Below are 20408 nucleotides of genomic sequence, written 5' to 3'. Positions count from 1 at the left end.
AGGGGGAAGAAAGTATCCTTCCTTCCCCTAAAATGGGCGCTTACTAACGCTGCCAGCATGCTTCTCCCCACGAAAGAGAAAAAGAATAAAAATACCAAGGAGGAGGAGCTCCGATAAACGTGAAGCCTTAGAGGCAATAAGGAAGGCCTGTGTAATGGAGGCGATAAGGAAGGCGCGCAACATTCCCCTGATTCAACAATTTAGAAGGCAGCAGTATCAACCTTAACCCTGTTTCTTTGTGTAAATTGTGTTTTTGACTCCGTTCTCACACTTAGTCCAGTGTCTGGACTAAGTGTGAGAAGTTTATGGAAGTTATTGTCTGTTTTGCCTATGTGATATGTTTTTTCTATATTAGCATGTGTTGATTGCAAAAACTTGATCAATTTGAACGACGCAAGTATGATGGAAACGCTCAATTTTCTAAACCAACTGTGAAGTATCTCTATATGTGAGTTATAAGACAAAAGTAGAACACTTTCTACTATTTTTACAAAAGAACAAATTTACGAGAGGCTGACTTTTAATATTGAGATGAAAATTGCACAATTAGTAAGGACTAAAGGCACTAGGACTTAGCCTTTTGAGCCGTTTTCTTCCTTCGATTCCACAACCCCGCCTCATTAATCAAGGCACCCCTTAGTTAACCACTTTGAACCCAAACACCCTTACCCATTCTTTGAAGCCTTAAGACCAAATACAAGTTTCATATCACATGAGAAAAGAGGGTCGAAGAGATGAGGTTTGTCAAGGGAAATAAAATGGGATAACAATAGAATGATCGAAATAAAGGGTAGCCGGGTTGATCAAGTTAGACAATCGAGTTGATCATATAAAAAATGATGAAAAGGTTTGAGAAAAAGAAAAGGCAGTAAATAGTTGTAACCTGACCCTGAAAATCAAAAGTAAACAAATAAGCCGAAAGTTATAAGGCTAAAGGTCGAAATTTGATCGAGAAGGAGCATCAAGAAGATGAAGAAATAAATATCCCAATTCTGATCCAGCGAGTTTAGTCAAATCTTTGGCTTTTCGACTCATGTGATTTTTCTTTAAAATTTTATATTTGAACTTAGAACCCCTAGGACCCTACCCTAATACGTTACTACCCTTGAGCCTCGTTACAACCCAAAACAAAGACCTTAAGGAACTATCTTGTGCAGTCCGATTCAAGGTATTAAATTTATGGCAACACCAAGTGAACAGTCCTAACATCTATGTGAGAAATGAGTGACTGAGTGAATCCAACAGTGGTTTTTAAATTGAGCAATCTTGACAAGCTAACACCTTGATCAAGCAAATGCGAAAGAGAAGGAATACAAGCTACTGACAAATGGATTGACCTCGACCTCGGGTATGATTGTTGGAAAATTATTCGGTCTAATGCATATATATGTGAATACGTGTTTTTATCTTGAGGTATTGTTTTTTCTTTTCATTTTTTTTTCTTTTACTTGTGCAATAAGTAAACCATGCCTGAAATTTATCTTATCTTTTTCTTTTCTTTTTCTTTATACTTGAGGACAAGTATGTTTTAAGTGTGAGCAGTTTGATAAGGCTCATTTCATGCATCGGTTTAAGGGTAAAATGTATACTACTTGATCGGTTTATCGCGCAAAACAAGTGTTAAAATGTGCAGAAATGCTACTTGACCAAGGCAGCAAGGCCGAACTGATCAAGCAAGTACAAAATGCGAAAAAGGGCCAAGAATCGGGGGAGTTGATCAAGGGGGGCGATCAAGCAGTTAGGTGTGGACCGCTGGCTTCTAGAAGAAGAACACGAGAGGAAATGAGCTGGATATGGCACACCATTCTGTTATCAAGGACGACGTTCTAGAAGGGGACACGTGCCGGAATATGAGAACGCAAGGACGAAGCTGTTATACGAATCTGTTACCAAAAAGCATCGTCATTCTAGAAGAACAGCATGTAGCAATCAATGAGTCGCTCACTCTCAGAATGAGCGAATATTCCCTGTGAAGATCGTTATCCAGCTGGGAGTCGAATCGAGCTTATAAATAGATGATGTGCCACCACAAGAAAGGGATCCGACACTTTACTTTCCGTCTAGTTTAGCTTAGCTTAGTTATCTAGCGTAGTTCAGTTCTCTAGCTTAGTTTAGTTCAGTTCTCTAGCTTAGCTTAGATAGCTTAGTTAAAAGGGCGACCGAATGGAGCGCTGCAGAATACTCATTTCTGTTAGCGTTATCTTAAGTTTCCCGCTGAGATTCTTCTCAGTTTTTACCACTTTCTTAGCTTCCGAAGTGTTAGCTTAGTTTAAATTTCACGTTGTACTCAGTTTTTAGTTTAATCAAAGTTATTTTTGTTTACATTCTCGCATTTACTTTTCTACTGTTAACTGTAATTCACTTGACCCAATAGTTAAAGTTCCATTGATCAAGCTAGCTAGTTAAATTCTGCCTAGAGTAAAGACAATAGTTAAAAACTCCCAAGTTAAAGCGTGGCAGCAGCCAACCCCCGTGTTCACTACTCACACACTCGACACACCAACTTCTCTGTGGGATCGACCCCGAACTTGCCGCTTTACTATTAAAGTTGTGCAAAATTGGGAGTTTATAAATTACTTTGGCAAGGAAGAAAGAGCGAGAGCAAGACTACAGTGATTAAGTGGCAACGACAATTTGCTAACTGATCCGACCGGTTCGGTTATCATTCCATATAACTTTATCCGCATTCTAATCGCGTTTTCGCCTCTTTCCAAGTCCCGCCAATAAACTTTTGGCAAATTTGCATATTTAAAATAACTAATGAATATTTATGTATAATAAATGCCATGAAATAATTTAAACTATACACGGCATAACTAATGAATTTAGACTATGAATAGCAGTTACAAATATTTATGCGTTTTGGAGTGTTTGGAAAGGGACGTTTTGTAAATTAACATAACATCTATTAATAATTAATTGTATGACTAATATGTCTAACATAGTATAATACACAAGATTGCCATTATGAAATTTTTATACTATTAATGAAATGAAAAGGTATTACTTATATTCATCATAATTAGGATAAGTGAAATGAAAAGTTTTTTTTGAAGATTATAAGACATTATAGATTTTTAATAAAATTATGAATGTGAATTTCTCCTCGTCGTGGAAACACACATCCATAGCTATAATTGTCACACTACGAATTTAGCATTGATAAGAAATTGATATTTAGATACAAATCCAAATAATTTTAAATTATTGTACTCCTTTGAAAAGGTGGACATGGATACAATCACCATTAGTTTAACAAATTTTTATATATTACTAACGTTTTGCATAGGTATGTCTTTTAATTATAGAAATGTATTTTTGAAGAAGACAAAAATATAAAGATTTAAGAAAATAGGTAAACGCCGCTATCAATCATATAAAAAGTTCATATAATTTGATAAACGATACTATCATATCTTATCCATCAACACATTGCCTCTCTCTATATATAGAGCATTCTTTTACTCTTACACTTCAATTCTGTCTCCCAAGCACAATCCCTTTACAAGAAAATCTTATTATATAAAAAAAAAGATGGATCGTTCACCTCTATCTTCAGTCACAGCCAAAGATGAGGTTGAAGAGATAGAAGTGGCAGATTTCGACGTGAACGTGCTATGGGAGCTACTGCACGACGAGCCAACGGGGGAGGAAAAGGCAGGCCGTGACCATGATGGCACAGCTCCAAAGCAAATTGTAGAGGTTACAGACTCAAATCCCAACTCAGGCATTGAGAGCTACTGGTGCCTCAACAATAACGACAACAACATCACAGATTTCGACTGGTTTTCATATAATAGAAGAGACCTCAATACCATGCAATGAAATTGGAGGTTGGTATTGGGAGCCATGAATGGAGATGGATGAGATTCTTGAAATAGGAGACTACACATTTCCACACACTCCACACACTACTATTTTTTCTGATGAAATTGGATATATAGGATTGTGGCAATAGTTAGAAATCCCTATGACCAAATTGTGGTAAAAAACTAAGTTACCAATAGCAATAATATTTTATGCTTGTCACACTTGTAACAGAATGCAATATATGAAGAAAAACTTGCTATGATGAATGTTTGCTCTACGGTAACCACCCATTTAGACAAACAAACAAATGTAGTAAAGCTTAATTGTCCCTAAAACTCTGATCAATCGCCAACAAACTTGCGTTTTTTTGGAAGTGTTCATGTAAGGCTGGTGGACCCATTCTATAGGAGCTTCTTCTTGATCCATTGTTCCCAGTTTTATCTGATCCCTGACGTGCATGTGTCATACAAGCAGCCCCTTGTCGTGTTACCCGTTGAGAAGCAGAAACTTGTATCAGCATATTATGGAGTTGTGTATATTCCAAAGGTGTAAATTATTTAAGTTTTATACTTAAAAGATTCACCTATTTTGATGGCGACTTTGTTTGGCATGTATACAAAGGTAGGCAGAGAGTTATACAGGCCTGCTCAGTTTTCCTTTTTACTATAGTGCATTTTTGCACATTTTTTGGTTCTCCCTTACTTGTTGTAGACATCAGAGCTATCTACCTCGAACAATGTCATGTCGTGTGTATAGTTAATGCAATATACCATCTTTCATGTCGATGGACGCTGTGTTAATACAAAAGATAAGAGTATTAAGTAATAAAGCATCAATGTCAAATACAGATTTTCATGGCATGATCTTGTTGTGGATGCTAGCTTCTGCCTACTACTGTAACCAAGAACGAGATAGAGAGTTGTTTGTTTCATGCTCGAATGAAAAATAAGATAGGCGTTTGGAATTTGACAATCTACTATATTCCCATATCGAAAAGAAGAGAGTAGTAGTATGGGTGAGAGGACTATAAAAGGAGAAGGGCCTAAGCTTTAAAACTCATACCTTTCTCGGCCTTTTGGCTAAGATCAAGTGTAGTATCTGTTCTTATCAGTTTAATATCTTATATGTGGATCATCGGTCCACACGATATTAAATTTATTTTTTGAAGGGGATGGCCCATCAAAGTAGCTTGCTACTTGGGCCTTCACGTGTCGCCCCTGCGTTGCACTACTGCTTGGGTCTGGCGCACCCCACCAAAACTAGTTCAAGCTTTAATTCGTATTAATTTTTATAAATTTGTGAGTTGTGAAATTTTTATTTGTTATTATTTTGTAGTAAATGTTAGTGTCGTGTTAATTGCTTGTGGTTATCAGATTATGTCTACTGTATACAATTAAGTCACTTAGCTATTTTCAATTTTAATGGGGAGTCGAAATCAGTAAATCATAAACAAGGGAGTAAATCAGTAAATACAGGGCTGTACAGATTAATTATATTAGCTAAAAGCGTCAAATCTGAATAACAACTCTTCTTCCAAACAACGAATCATAACCGCTTGGAAGAGGACACGATTACCGATTACAGATTTTACTGCAACTGCGAAAATCTTCATCAAAACCTCATCTTTTCATCCATTAAAATTATTTCTTCTCCAAACCTCAGCGAATAAATATTGGCCAAGGTTAGCTCACAATCTACATTGTCATGTCCAATTGAAGAAATCGAGATGCTTGGTGGTTTGTCAGTGTCTGAATCCGCCGCCGAAGTTCTTCTATTGGGCCGGAATTCGTTGCTCCCTTGTGGATTTCCGGCATTGCGGAGGCCTGTTTCTGTTGCTTCTCCGAGGAGGGAGAAGTAGAGAACAGTCTCGGCGAGAAGCGCTTTGAATGATGGCGTTGTTTTTGGTAAGGAATTTGAGTTCACGCCGTCGTTCAGCGAGTATTTAAAGGCGATGGAATTTCTCAAGAAAGGGAAATACCAAACCCTGAAAGGAAGTGACAGTAGCAGTGTTGGTGGTGATACACCGAGGGGAAAGAAGAGTGTGAAGAGAATTGTGCGGGAAGAGGATAAGAGCGGTGATGAGCTGACCGCAGCTGAAGAGAATTCGAGAAATGGGAAGAAAGGGGCGTGGTATAAAGATGATACGAAAAGGGATGATAAGCAGAATATAGATAGGGATTTGAAGATTCGAAATAGGAAGATAAGTGATGGCAGTGAGAGTGAGTCCTTGAGTGTGGAACGAGATGCGTTTAAGCCGTTGGAATTGGGTGACGATGCTTTAGGGAAGCCAAGAGTGACAAGGGTAGACATGGAGGAGAGAATACAGAAGCTTGCTAAATGGTGAGGATAGTGAGTTTGATCAACTGGTTATGTACAAATATATATGCTTAGTGTCATTTCTTTTCTTATTGCTAGTCTTGCTTTGATTCTTTAGTAATTAGTTAGGTGTTTCTACTATGCTAGTTGTGAACCAGGTCTGTTTTTGATCTGTTGCTTTAGCGGGAGCTAGACAGAAATGTAGCATAATTGGATGATACTATGAAATTCTGCAGGGTGCCACTTATATGATAACTTTGTTCTGTTTATTGATTTTCCTCAGGGAACTGGTGGTTTATATGGAATCTATAGTTATGTAGCAGATGGTACCTTAAGGATTAAGAATATATATTGAGTCAATAGACTGTGAATTGTAGCGACTAGGCACAACTTAGTTTTGGGAAGTAGAACTTGCAATTACCGTGTTTGCAGATGGCGCATGGTAAGAATTGTATGTTTAGGAACTTAGTGCCACCTTTTAAGGACTTAGATCAGTGTGTGCTTAACATTCTATGCTGATTTTGTTTCTATGTGCTGGACCTTAGGGTAAGACATCATTTTGTTTCTATGTGCTTGGACAAGCTGGGTATATGAAGGAACTATTTGACGTGATTGATACCATGAGGTCCCCTCCCAGAAAGAAGTTCAAAACCGAATTGCTTGCAAAGTGGGATCCACGGCTTGAACCGGATGTCATTGTCTATAACGCTGTAAGGGGCATCTAGGAACTACGCATCTTTATGCTCTCCATATTTGTTTATATTGCATCAAACGTGTTTTCTGTTTAATTTGTAGCATTGCTATTTTGTTATATAGGTACTTAATGCTTGTGTTCGGCGCCAGAAATGGAAAGGGGCTTTTTGGGTTCTGCAGCAACTAAGCGAACAGAACCAACAACCTTCAAGCACAACGTATGGACTAGTTATGGAGGTAAGCCGGACATAGTTATTTCTGGCTTGGCTCTGCAGAGATGTTGCCTAAAAATGGCTACTTTTTTTTTCTCTTTTGCAATTAAAATGAAAATTCTAGGAAAATGCAAACATTCAATTCTGAGCTACTGCCTACTAAAATGCCTCTGTTGGAGCAGGTCATGTTGGCCTGCGGCAAGTATAACTTAGTTTATGATTTCTTCAAAAAGGTGCAGAAATCGTATATACCGAACGCTCTAATCGTATAACTTAGTTTATGATTTCTTCAAAATGGCCAGCGAAAAAAGAGTGAGACAAAACAACGTACCGCTTTAGTACATTAATTTCTTCAATGGCACCCAACACTCCAACTACTCCATCGTATACCGAGCAAAGCACATTTGGAGATCGGTATGATTCTTTTGCGCTAACTTGCCATCTAAATCATGACCTTTGGCCCGAATTGCAAATCTGTCACCACTTTCATTGCATTGCAACCAAAGTTGTTATTTGTGACCATTGCAGATGCGTGCGACATAGATGAACAGAGGAGAAATCTCGTGATCGAGAAAATCCATCAGTCCGCCCTGAGAATTTCAAAAGCTCGCAATGTGGAGCTCTCAGAATTCAAGATCGTCAACCAAGATCCACCGGCACTCTCAGAAGAGGTGATCACCAAAGCAACTGAATCAGCCTGCCAAGAACTGAATATGCCTTAAAAGAAGATGATCAGCAGAGCCTATCACGATTCCTTATTCATGGCCAGATAAGAGCATCTCCAATGGCAGCGAGCGGGCCGGCTAGCCGATTTCCGGCGCTTGCCGGTCCGCTCACCGAACCATTGGAACCGGCGAGCGCCATTTCGGCGAAAAAATCGGCTAGCGCTCGCCGCCATTGCAGGCTCTGGACCAGCGAGCGAATTTAATTTTTTTTTTTTTTCGAAACACTATATATACGCGATTTGCACGTCATTTTCATTCACACCACTTGTTTTAACGAGTACTCTCTCTATCTTAATTTCTGTACAAGATCAACAACGGGAAATGAGCAACGTTGGTGGTAGCAGTGGTGGTAGTGGTGGGGATGATGAGGAGTACGATCGTCGAATGAACGAAGCGTTAGCGGCCTATACGAACCGTGAGATTGATCGGCTGCTGCAGAGGGCCTTGCAGCCGGCGGTACCTCGACCTCGACCACGACCAGTTGTCCACCGCCGAACAGTGATTGAACGTGATCACATAGCTGCACATCAGCGCCTATACGCAGACTACTTTGCACAGGAGCCGCGGTTCAACGACAACCATTTCAGGCGCCGTTTTAGGACGAGCAGAGCCCTGTTTATGCGTATTGTTAACGCCTTGGAGCAGCGATATCTGTAATTCCGCTTCAGGCACGATGCGGCTGGCATACGCCACACACCTATTCAAAAGTGCACTGCGACAATCAGGCAAACTGCCTTACGGAGGCGCGGGAGACATGTGGGACGAGTACCTCCACATCGGTGAGTCGACTGCCCTTGAATGTATGAAGAATTTCTGTCAGGGCGTGATTGAAATTTTCCGTGATCAGTACCTTCGAAGCCCTACTTGCGAAGACTGCTAGTATGTGATGCAGATGCACGGGGAGAAGCATGGGTTCCCAGGTATGTTAGGCAGCATATATTGTATGCATTGAGAGTGGAAGAACTGTCCCGCTGCCTGGAAGGGGTTCTACACGACCGGCTACAAGGGAACACGATGATCCTGGTGGCCGTTGCTAACTACCGGCTATGGATTTGACATGCGTATTTTGGGATAGCCGGGTCGAACAACGATCTCAACGTCCTCAACTCGTCGCCCCTTTTCAACGAGCAGTGCCAGGGCGTCGGTCCGGCCATCAGTTTTGTCGCCAACGGGACCCAGCATAATATGGGCTACTACTTGGCGGATGGGATATACCCTAGGTGGCCCGTCTTTGTGAAGACGATCAGATGCGCATCGGATGAGAGGAAGACCTACTTTGCAAAACGTCAGGAGTCGGCGCGCAAGGACGTGGAACGCGCATTTGGTGTGCTCCAGTCTCGATGGGCGGCAATTAGGGGTCCAACGCGTTTGTGGCATATCGACTGCATTGCTGATATAATGTACGCCTGTATTATCATGCACAACATGATTGTCGAAGATGAAGGTGTACGACTGACTAGTTGGGCCAACGACGATAATGAAGCTGGTCCAAGCCACGGCATAGCCGCCCCCAACGTACGAAATGGGGTCCCGCACGATGAAGCCGGCCTCCTCCAAGCACATGCCGACATGCGCCAAGTGGATGCTCATATTCGACTCCAAAATGATTTAATTGAAGAGTTGTGGGCGCGGAGGATTACACGGCGTTAGTTTTTTTTTAATTATGTAATATTTTTAAATGTACTTTTTTTAAAATTTAAATAAAATAATTGGATTTTCCCGTATCTGTGTCGTAAATTTAATTTCGTATTTTGTGTGATTGTCAATTATTTGTTTTATATAATTAGGGGTGATGTGGCTAGGCTATTACTGAGCTATTTGCTTGTCCTGATGATGTGGCAGGAGGATTTTTAGTGCTGATGATGTGACAGGAGGAGTTTAATGCCGGGCGAAAGCCACTAGAGATGCCCTAATCATTCTTGGCAAATACGCGATTACCCAGGCGGATGCACCAAACTCTATGCTTCGTTCACTTTGATTCCTTCATCATCGAACTGGAAAATGCTATCTCACGACGTGCCTTAAACCTTGATTGTAAATGTTGGCAGGATATCTCCAATGGGCATGATCTTCATTCCATGCTAATAAAGGTACGGTTTCTATCATATGCAACAACACGTTATCCATGCTCGCAAGCAGTTGCAAGCAAGAAGCGATGTGGAGAAATTGATTGATTTTTGGTGGCAGGATATAGCCATAAGCCTGAAGAGTTCGCAGTGCAACAGGATATCGCAAACGGCGTGAGAGTATTAGCGCTAACGCTTGCCAAACTCTCCGTTTCTTGATGCCTTGAACTTGTTACTCAAGGCTACATGTATGTGTACCTAAATAAATCGCCTATTTTTGCTTTTGTTTAGAAAATTATGAATTCTGGCAATACCATTATGCTCTTATTGCTCCTTTTTCAGCTGGTTTTATTCACTTCTTGATCATATCATCATTTCGAATTTGATTATATTTCAACACAGAAAGAGATTAAAAAAGCAATTATATAAATATAACAAACAAATTTAATGTCGACTTGCGAGATAGATATACGGTATGAACTAATGTTTTTGATTTAGTTATAGCGAAACTCGAATGATTTAATTCTCTTAAATTCATGCTAATTATTAAGCTCGAATCCAGTTTTAATACCAAGGATATTGGCGTGAAACTTTCCAAAAATTTATTTTTTCCCAAAACCTTTAAACTTACGTATAATATCATGAATTTAAAATAGTTGTAATTTTTTCCACTAGCGCCAAAATCCGGCTACATTTCATTTGTTATTAAATCACATAAGATATAGTTATCACTAAAAATGATAATGATGTGATTACAAAGTCCTGAGCCAGATATAGTTATCTATCTCATTTTAATATAGTTGGATTTTGTCGCTACTGGGAAAAATTAACTTCATGATATTTTATGTCAAGTTCAAAGTTTGTGGGAGAAAATAAATTTTTAAAAGTGATATGTAGGCATCAATATATCCCTTAGTACTATCCTAAAAATTAATCCCAAGTGATTCAGTTGGATGTCATATTTCATATAAGAAATGTCGAAACCAGAAGGATTTAAAATTCAGATCTCCTATACAATATGGAAACATATACTCCATCCGTCCCGTAGAAATAGACACATGTTTTAATGCGTCATTGGTAAAGTAAGAGAAAAAGAGAAAAAATAGGTGCAATTGTGTAAGGGATGGTGGGACCCATAAATAATAAAATAAAGAGAAGGAGAAAAAAGTAGCTATAAATAGATGTGGACTATTTATATGGGACGGACGAAAAAGAAAATATGACCTATTTCTATGAGACGAGAGAGTAGTACATTTTTTTGTTTTAATTTAATCGCAGAAAAAGTAATAATTATGAGAGATTAATATGTAATTGGAAAAGGGAAAGAGCATAATGACAAGCATATAGTAGCATTTATCCTACAAAATTACAAACACAATGGTAGATAGAATCTTGGATAATGGAGATTGGGGCCTATGATGCTTCACTTAGGGTTGAAGATTCCATTTATAGACAATAAAAAGAAAGGGAAAAGGAGCCCTATTAGTTTAATTCGAATTTATTTAAAGCAATGGCCATTTTTCATTTCTTTCCCACTCCAATTATAATAATTGTTACGTGTCATATATCTACTATGTGTTATTGAGATATGCTTGTATGTACTATAATATCACTTGAAATTAGTGGTAGATGATTGTAAAGCTTAATATTCTTTTTGTATTGTTTATGTTGGCGGCTGAAACCTCAACCACTTACTATCAAAAACTTTTATTTATATGTATTTAATGGCAATTAGTTAAGCATAGGACAAAGTTACAATAATTAAAGTCGAACAAACTTAGAAACAAATAATTGATGGGAAACAAAGAATATGTTGAAATCGATCTCTTTATTCCTAATTGCTATGCCAAATGTTTAGTTACACTAACTCTATTGTGTAAATATAATATACTCCATACGTAGATGTTTTTGGGGTTTGGTAAGAAAAGAAGGATTATCCTTTTGATAACCACTTCATAAATCGAATTAAATTAAACACAATTATTAGTTGATGAGTAGGTGATTATGCTTTACTTGTGCAGATAGACCTGAAAAACAAGGACAGCAATTCGTTTGTTTGATTTGTTACTTGGTTTTCCAATTTATTAGTAGTATATTTATAGAAACATACAAAATATGCAATAGAACAAACTACAAAAGTTGTTGTATACTTTCTGATGAATCGGCGAATTTTTGATGATGATGAATGCTCGTAAAAATAAATTACGACACAGAGAATTTTACGTGGTTCGATTTACTGAGGTAAATCTACGTCCACGGGGAGAAACGGGGGCAGGTTTGTATTGCTTGATCTGCGAATTACAGCTTACAACACAGACTTGCTATATGATTATTTCTCTAGAGAGATTCTAACCCCTTTCTACCAGATCTAAGTTCTATTTATACATTGAACTAAGATCGTGGCTTACATCATCACTCTAGGTCGTGGAGGTCGTGTAGGTCATGGCCTAAGATCGTGGCCTGAGTTGACGCCACGTGGTAGTGGGTGTGTTGGAAGTTGTGGAAATCCTGCATGGGTCCACTAACTCCTTGTTCGGTCGAATACTGAGACCGAACTGCTTTGGTTGCCGATCTGAGAGTAGAGCTTGATGCCGACCTGAGAGCAGAGCTTGATCGGTTGGCTTTTACCGAGCTGTAGGCTGAGGCCGAACTCTTTGGTAATGCCGAACTCCTCCGAACTCTTTGGTAATGCCGAACTCATACTCTTCCTTGGGCTTTGGGCTGATGGGCCGTCACTGCTGTTGGGCTTGTTTAGTTCGTACCCCATCACTACCCCCCCCGAAAGACGAAGTGAATCACTTCGGCGAAGCGAGTCACTTCGGCATTCTGGATAAAGGTACGGGGGAGGCTGACGTCAGGGGACGTGCCTTGCATGTGACTGCATTAAATGCGACAGTAAAATCCGGCCGTTGAATCCTGAAAAGGTGGGATTCGAAACGGTGCGACGATTTTGAAATCTTCGCCGAATCTGATAAATATGCTCTTTCTTCCTCATTTGAACACCTTTGCTGTTGCGTCTTCTATACACTCTCTTTCTCGAGAAATTTTCTTCCGCTTTCAAGAGCTTCTTCAGACTTCCTTCACTTTCAAAAAGTAAGAAAAATGTCTTCTTCTTCTTCTTCGGTGTCGGGTAGCGGTAGGAAAGGGGATAAGGGGTCTTCTAGCCGGAAAGAATCCGGGGAGAAGACCGTAGAGTATTTTCACAGTATCTTGAGTAAGGATACTGTGATATCCCTTCACGAGAAATATTTTTTACCTGGGGGGAAGGCGGTGGTTCCCGACGATGATCATAGGGCTAACGACCCGCCGGAGGGTTATGCCACCGTTTACGAAGCCTGCTTAGAATGCGGGCTTCGTTTTCCTCTTCCCCCACCTTTTGTAGAGCTTCTTGATTTTTTTCAACTCCCTTTAGGTCAGGTGACTCCGAACTCTTGGAGGCACTTATCGGCTTTTGCTGCCGAACTGCGTAGGCTAGATAAGGATCTGTCTCTGAGGGCAATCCTTAATTTTTTCCAGTTTAAAAGGAAGGGATCTTGGTTTTACTTGATCCCCTTACAGCCTTTTAGGGCCTTCTGCAAAACCAAGTGGCCGAAATGGCAAAACCGTTTCTTTTTTTATAATAGGACTTCGGCTCCGGGCTTTCCTTGGAGAAGGCCGAAGTCCGTGATTCCCCATCCTCGGTTAGAACCGTTGGCCGAGCTCGAGGGCGAGCTCAATAAGATTCCTATGATTAGGAAACAGTATTCGGAAACTGAGCTCGTCAAGGGCGACCTCGTGTTCAATATCTCGTCTTCGGACGAAGAGGCCGAGGGTGAGGATTTCTCTTTATCTTTATGCTCTACTGCTTTAACGAAGAAAACTAACCTTGTTTTCTTGCTTTTTGGCAGTGTTCATGCTGAATAAGGCTATCCGAAAGTCCTCCGAGCTTGAGGAGCCGGAGAAAGAGAAGGCTACCAGCTCGGCGCCTGATGCCGAGAAGAATCCGAAGAGGCAAAAGACCTCTTCGGGTCCAAAGAAGCCGGAGTCGACTTCGGCAAGTAGGAAGGGGAAGACCCAAAAACCCCCGAGAGCGCCAGAGAAAGACGTGGTCTTGGCGCCTCCTTCGGAGCATATCTGTGAGCCATTTTTATGGCCCACGGACTTCGCCGAGGTGAATTGTCTTCTTGATTCTTTGGCTTGGCTTCTGTCCTGTATTTTTGGTGCCCTCTGTTGACTTTTTTCCTTATCCATTTTCAGAGGAACGATATGCTCTCCAAGCTCGTCGCCGTCGAACTCTCCAAAGCGTCCAACGACTATGCTGAGATGCAGAGGAAATTGGCGGCTGCTTGTCACCGGGCCGAGCAGGCCGAGGCAAACTTTGAGAAAGCCAGAGCTGCTAGGATTTCGGCCCAGGATGAAGCTCAGTTTGCCAAAAACCAGCTCGTCATCCAGCGAGAGCAGACGAAACGGAGTGATGCTGCCGCCGTGGTTGCCCAGGGGGAGGCTCTCCGTGTTTACACGGAGAAACTCTTTTTGAGCAGCCAGTTCTCGGCTTTTGTCGGTAGTCTGGTAAGGCTAATTGCCGATAAGGGCGAGCAGGGGGCCGACGTCGTGCTGCCTCTGTACAGCCGAGAGATAGCAGCTCGGCTTCAGAATCTGCCGCTCCTTGAGGAGCTCGCTTCATCTTCGGTCCTGCTTTCTGCAGACCGAGTCCGGAGTTGTCGAGCTGATCGGGACGAGAACCTGGAGGCTATCTTTGCCTCCGTGGGACCCGTTTCACCCGCTTCGACTTACAACGGAGAGGGTGAGGCCGAGCCGCTGGAGCGGGAGGCCGAAGTCGAGCGAGCCGGGCATCCGGAGAAGGAAGCCGATCAGGAGACGCAGCAGATCGGCTACGGTGGCGCCGAGCAGGCTGGGGAGAGCAAGGAGGCAGAGGCTGAAGCTGAAGCAGATAAGGAGAAGGAAGCTGAACCTCACCGAGAAGGTGGAGACGAAGCTAGCGAAGTATGATTTCGTCTCCCTTCTCCTAGTTTAGTTTCTTCCTTTGTGTAAAATGGCCTTGAAGCCCTCCTTGTATAGAAAAATTTTTTTTTTTCTTATGAATGAAAAAATTCTTCTTTCTGCTCTTGTGTCTTCGTATAGCCTTTCGTACTCTCTTACTCCTGCTGTGGTTTACTACCTGCTCGGTAAGCTGAAATGCCGAACTGACGTAGCTGCTTTGTATTCTTAACTCTCAAGGAGCTGGAGGTACTTCACTGGAAGCGGCTGTACTCTTCGGCTTTAGACGAAGCTGAGAAAAGAGCTATAGCCGATCAGACGAAGAATGACGAGCTTCTGGCTCGTTTAGTGAAGCTGGATGCCGATAATAAGGACTTAGAGTCCGATAAGAATGATCTGGAGGCCGAGCTGAATACGACCATTGCTGAGAGGACTGCGTACGAGGATTACATCCGTGTGCGCGGGGGAATGACCATATCAGATGTTCAGAGTCGAGTTGACGAACTGTGGGAGGAATATAATGTACTCCGGAGGAACAATGCGCTGGAGAGCTCGGCTTGCCAACAAGTCGTGACATCATTGCGGCGCTGGGCTTCTCGGTACAACATTGTTCTTTCTCGGCGCCCCTCCATAGAAAGATTCCTTCGGCATATCGTGCCAACAGATGCTCGCACTCCAGATCAAACCTTTGATTCACTTGCTCAAAACCGTACTCCAAGTCAGCAACGAACTCTGGAACAGCCGGAAACGTCAAGACGAGAACAGGCTGAAGTTCGTAGAGGAGCTGTGATTATGAGTGAGCAAGATCAACAAATGCTTCGTGAAGAGACTCTTCGCCGCCGAGGTGCTAGGGCTTCCCGGGCTCAGAGAAGAGGTGGCAGGTCGATTAGAGCATCTCGTCGACCTGCTTATTCTGCAGCTGCCTGGAACGCCCGAACTCAGCTTCACGAGGATTTTGTGAATAGATGGCTCAACTTTAGCAACCCTGGACAGTAGAATAGTCCTTTGTAATAGCGTAACGCCATCTTGTAGGGTAGCGGAGTTGTGTGCCGAACAAGATTTGAAAATGAAATTTTGTTTTCGTTTTCGCTTCTAACACTGTGTATTTACAGCTTAGCGAAAAAATTTCATCGTACTTGTCCTCGGTCTTATGAAGTAAACTTCTTTGACCGGACTTGTCTTTGGTCTGATGAAATAAACATCTTTGACCGGACTCGTCTTTGGTCTGATGAAATAAACATCTTTGACCGGACTCGTCTTTGGTCTGATGAAATAAACATCTTTGACCGGACTCGTCTTTGGTCTGATGAAATAAACATCTTTGACCGGACTCGTCTTTGGTCTGATGAAATAAACATCTTTGACCGGACTCGTCTTTGGTCTGATGAAATAAACATCTTTGACCGGACTCGTCTTTGGTCTGATGAAATAAACATCTTTGACCGGACTCGTCTTTGGTCTGATGAAATAAACATCTTTGACCGGACTCGTCTTTGGTCTGATGAAATAAACATCTTTGACCGGACTCGTCTTTGGTCTGATGAAATAAACATCTTTGACCGGACTCGTCTTTGGTCTGATGAAATAAACATCTTTGACCGGACTCGTCTTTGGTCTGATGAAATAAACATCTTTGACCGGACTCGTCTTTGGTCTGATGAAATAAACATCTTTTGACCGGACTCGTCTTTGGTCTGTGTTCTAATTTGGCGATTTTTGTCGCCGGGATCGAACTTTCCCTTGTCCTAATTCGGCGAGTTTTATCGCGTGGATCGGACTTTCCCAGTTAACCGAAGTGGTCTTATGCAGTAAACCTCTTTGACTAGACATGATCGTCCTCGGTCTTATGAGGTAAACTGCTTTGACCGAACTTGGTCGTCCTAATTCGGCGAGTTTTATCGCATGGATTGGACTTTCCCTTGTCCTAATTCAGGCAAGTTTTATCGCGAGAATCGGACTTTTGTTGCAGTTCGTTTCAGACGAAGTGCTTGATTTTTAAGCAGAATTGTGGTCTTGTATCCTCTTTAGAAGCTTTGACGCACAATCGTTGGCTTGTTGCAGCTCGTTTCGGACGAACTGCTTGTTTAAGCTGAATTGTGGTCTTGTATCCTCTTTAGAAGCTTTGACGCACAATCGTTGGCTTGTATATGTTCTAAGAAGGGGATCAGCCTTCGAAGAACAAGATACCTCAGTAACATTTGTAAGAGACGACACGCACATAGACAGACAAAACGCATATAGACAAATAAAGACCAAGCAAACCAAAGAAAGCACATTGACCGGACTGTCTCTTACAAATGGAACTTTTTGAGGTTGGAAACGTACCATGTTCGGGATACTTGTGCTCTTGACACGTGAGTCAATTTGTAAGACCCTTTGCCGAGGACTTCTGACACCCGATATGGACCTTCCCATGTGGGTTCGAGTTCGCCCAGCTTTTCTGCTCGGCTTACTTCGTTGTTTCTCAAGACGAGATCTCCCACTTGAAATTGCAGCTTCTTCACCCTTTGGTTGTAATACCGGGCTACTTGCTCCTTGTACTTGGCTGCTTTTATGCAGGCCAATTCTCTTCTTTCTTCGGCAAGATCTAGTTCGGCTCTCAGTCCGTCACCATTCATTTCTGAGGAGAAATTGAGTTCGGGGACTGGGTATGCCAATCTAAACCGGAATCACGGCTTCAGTGCCGTACACCATTGAGTTCGGCTCCGGTGTGACTTCGGTCATTCCGCCTGTCTCTGACTCCGGCTGCTGTGATTGCTATGCTTGATGGTGCCGAACTGATTGCTCGGCACTTTTAAGCGCAATCTGCGAACACACTTGCTCTTTTTTCGATCACCTCGGATGACCGCTATCTCTCCTTTGGTGGGGAAGGTGTTCGGCGAGGAAGCCTCTGATCGCTATGATCGGGCTTCTTTTTGTCTTCTCTAGATGAGCTGTCTAAAGACCGTTTTCGACGGTCTGCCTCATCGGCACGAGAAAACTTGTCCGCAATGTCCCACATCTCTTGAGCTGTTTGCGGACTGCATTCCACGAGCTTTCTGTAGAGAGCTCCGGGCAGGATTCCATTTTGGAATGCCGAAATGACAAGTAGATCATTGAGATTATCTACTTGTAGGCATTCCTTATGGAGTCTCGTCAGGAAGTCGCTGATCTTTTCGTCGCGACCTTGACGTATAGAAAGCAGCTGAGCCGAAGTAATCCGGGCTTCCGCTTTCTGAAAGAACCTCCTGTGGAAAGCATCCATTAGATCTCGGTAGGATCTAATGCTGCCTTGGGGGAGGCTATCGAACCACCTTCTTGCGTTCCCGATAAGCAGTTCGGGAAACAGCTTGCACATGTGGACCTCGTTGAGACCCTGGTTCGCCATGTTATATTGATAGCGTCCCAAGAAATCATGAGGATCCACGAGTCCGTCATAGGTTATCGACGGAGTTCGGTAGTTCTGTGGTAGGGAAGTTCGGGTAATATCGTCCGAGAACGGAGTCCTCAATGCTCCGTACATGGCGAACCCGACATTTCTTCGGTATGGAGGAGATGGAGTTCTCCTGTGATTCCGGTACCGAGGATTCTTTCTTCTGGAAGACATGACACTACTGCGGTAGTGACTGTCTCGTATGGAGGGAGAGGGAGAATCCGCCGTTTTCGCCTCCGGCTGCTTTTGGCTTCTCTGCAGGAAGGTTAAGAATTCCTCCTGCTTTTCAGCCAAAAACAGCTTGGCAGCCTCGTTCAAATCGGGCTGCTGGGAAGACTCGGTGTGACGGCTTTTGGAGCGGCTTGTTCCTCCGCCATGAGAACTGGTGGGGGATTTATCCCTAGGCTGTTTTCCAGACCTATGGGGTGGATTGGCTTCCTCCTGGTTCTCACGGGCAGGAATACGGGTACTCTGCGATCTGGTATGCATTTTTTGGGTTGAAAAAATGGTCAAAAATTCGCTTTATCACAAATTTGGTTCTCTGTTTCCCACAGACGGCGCCAGTGATGAATCGGCGAATTTTTGATGATGATGAATGCTCGTAAAAATAAATTACGACACAGAGAATTTTACGTGGTTCGATTTACTGAGGTAAATCTACGTCCACGGGGAGAAACGGGGGCAGGTTTGTATTGCTTGATCTGCGAATTACAGCTTACAACACAGACTTGCTATATGATTATTTCTCTAGAGAGATTCTAACCCCTTTCTACCAGATCTAAGTTCTATTTATACATTGAACTAAGATCGTGGCTTACATCATCACTCTAGGTCGTGGAGGTCGTGTAGGTCATGGCCTAAGATCGTGGCCTGAGTTGACGCCACGTGGTAGTGGGTGTGTTGGAAGTTGTGGAAATCCTGCATGGGTCCACTAACTCCTTGTTCGGTCGAATACTGAGACCGAACTGCTTTGGTTGCCGATCTGAGAGTAGAGCTTGATGCCGACCTGAGAGCAGAGCTTGATCGGTTGGCTTTTACCGAGCTGTAGGCTGAGGCCGAACTCTTTGGTAATGCCGAACTCCTCCGAACTCTTTGGTAATGCCGAACTCATACTCTTCCTTGGGCTTTGGGCTGATGGGCCGTCACTGCTGTTGGGCTTGTTTAGTTCGTACCCCATCACTTTCATTGATAGCATATTATAATGTTTTATATTATGCGAATAAAGAATATATATGCTCATTTTATTTATAACATATTTTTTATGATAAATCAGGCCTAGATAATACGGCCTATCACAATCATTAACTATATATATATATATATATATATATATATATAGGGATGTATTAATTTCCTTTTCCTATATTTCTTCCTATTTCCTTCTTGATCTTAGCCTTTGATTTTCCATATCCTATGGCCTAAATTTGTTTGTAAAAACATTAAATTTAATGATTAAAAAACACGATAAGGGCTAAAATGGAAATTAAATGTGGATCAGTTTCTCTCCCCCTTAATTCACGTGTTTCCTTATTTTCAATATCTCAAAATCGTCTTCAATCTGGAAGGAAGATATTCACGCAATCGTTGTGCCAATCAATTAATTCATCAAAATCGTTGTCAACACCAGTGAATTCTATCCTTCAATTACTGTGATTTGTTCTCGAAATCCAGAGAATGATTCGTTCTCTCAAGTCCGACGATCAAATCGAATCCAAAACCGCAATTTGAATAAAATCTAGAAGGATCCTTCAATCGCTGCAACGACGTGATCAAACTTCAATTGGTGCGGAGATTGACGATTCCGCTCATCGGCAAGTACGCCGTCGATGGCTGCTGCGAGTTCATGCCTACCGGTGAGGACGGCACCGCCGCCGCCTTGAGGTGCGCCGCCTGCAACTGTCATCGGAATTTTCATAAGAAGGTGCGGCGCTGATCGATCGATGTTGATTTGATGATTTATAATAGCCGTGATTTTTCATTCATTCATTCGAATGCTGCTTTGCGAATCGAATAATTGTATAATTGATCTCGAGAATTTTGAATTGCTTTATTGTTCATTGTTGTTAGGTGTTTTTCGAATTGAGGATGAATCGATTGTATCCATATAATGCACCAAATTGTAGCGAGTAATGCATATTATTGACTGTATAATGCAAATTATGTGAACTGCAATGCATACGAATAAGATGTACCGTGA

The 20408-nt window shown here is 42.0% G+C and overlaps 1 long non-coding RNA gene, 1 other non-coding gene and 1 pseudogene across 2 annotated transcripts; all 3 read left to right on the top strand.

Annotated features, from left to right (window-relative positions):
• Nucleotides 1–4868: 4868 nt before the first annotated feature.
• LOC121775609 lies at nt 4869–5064 on the top strand. The gene has a single exon (XR_006045161.1). It is a non-coding gene; the product is annotated as a U2 spliceosomal RNA (small nuclear RNA).
• A 333-nt stretch (nt 5065–5397) lies between these two features.
• Nucleotides 5398–8915, top strand: LOC121774449 (annotated as a pseudogene).
• Nucleotides 8916–9370: 455 nt separating this feature from the next.
• Nucleotides 9371–10175, top strand: LOC121773934. Its single transcript, XR_006044885.1, has 3 exons — nt 9371–9421; nt 9599–9846; nt 9944–10175. It is a non-coding gene; the product is annotated as an uncharacterized LOC121773934 (long non-coding RNA).
• Nucleotides 10176–20408: the final 10233 nt, after the last annotated feature.

The sequence above is a fragment of the Salvia splendens genome, chromosome 17 (genome assembly GCF_004379255.2).
Source record: "Salvia splendens isolate huo1 chromosome 17, SspV2, whole genome shotgun sequence".
Taxonomy (NCBI): Eukaryota; Viridiplantae; Streptophyta; class Magnoliopsida; order Lamiales; family Lamiaceae; genus Salvia; species Salvia splendens.
The sequence above is the reverse complement of the archived record's forward strand: the minus strand, read 5'-3'. Positions and strand labels throughout refer to the sequence as shown.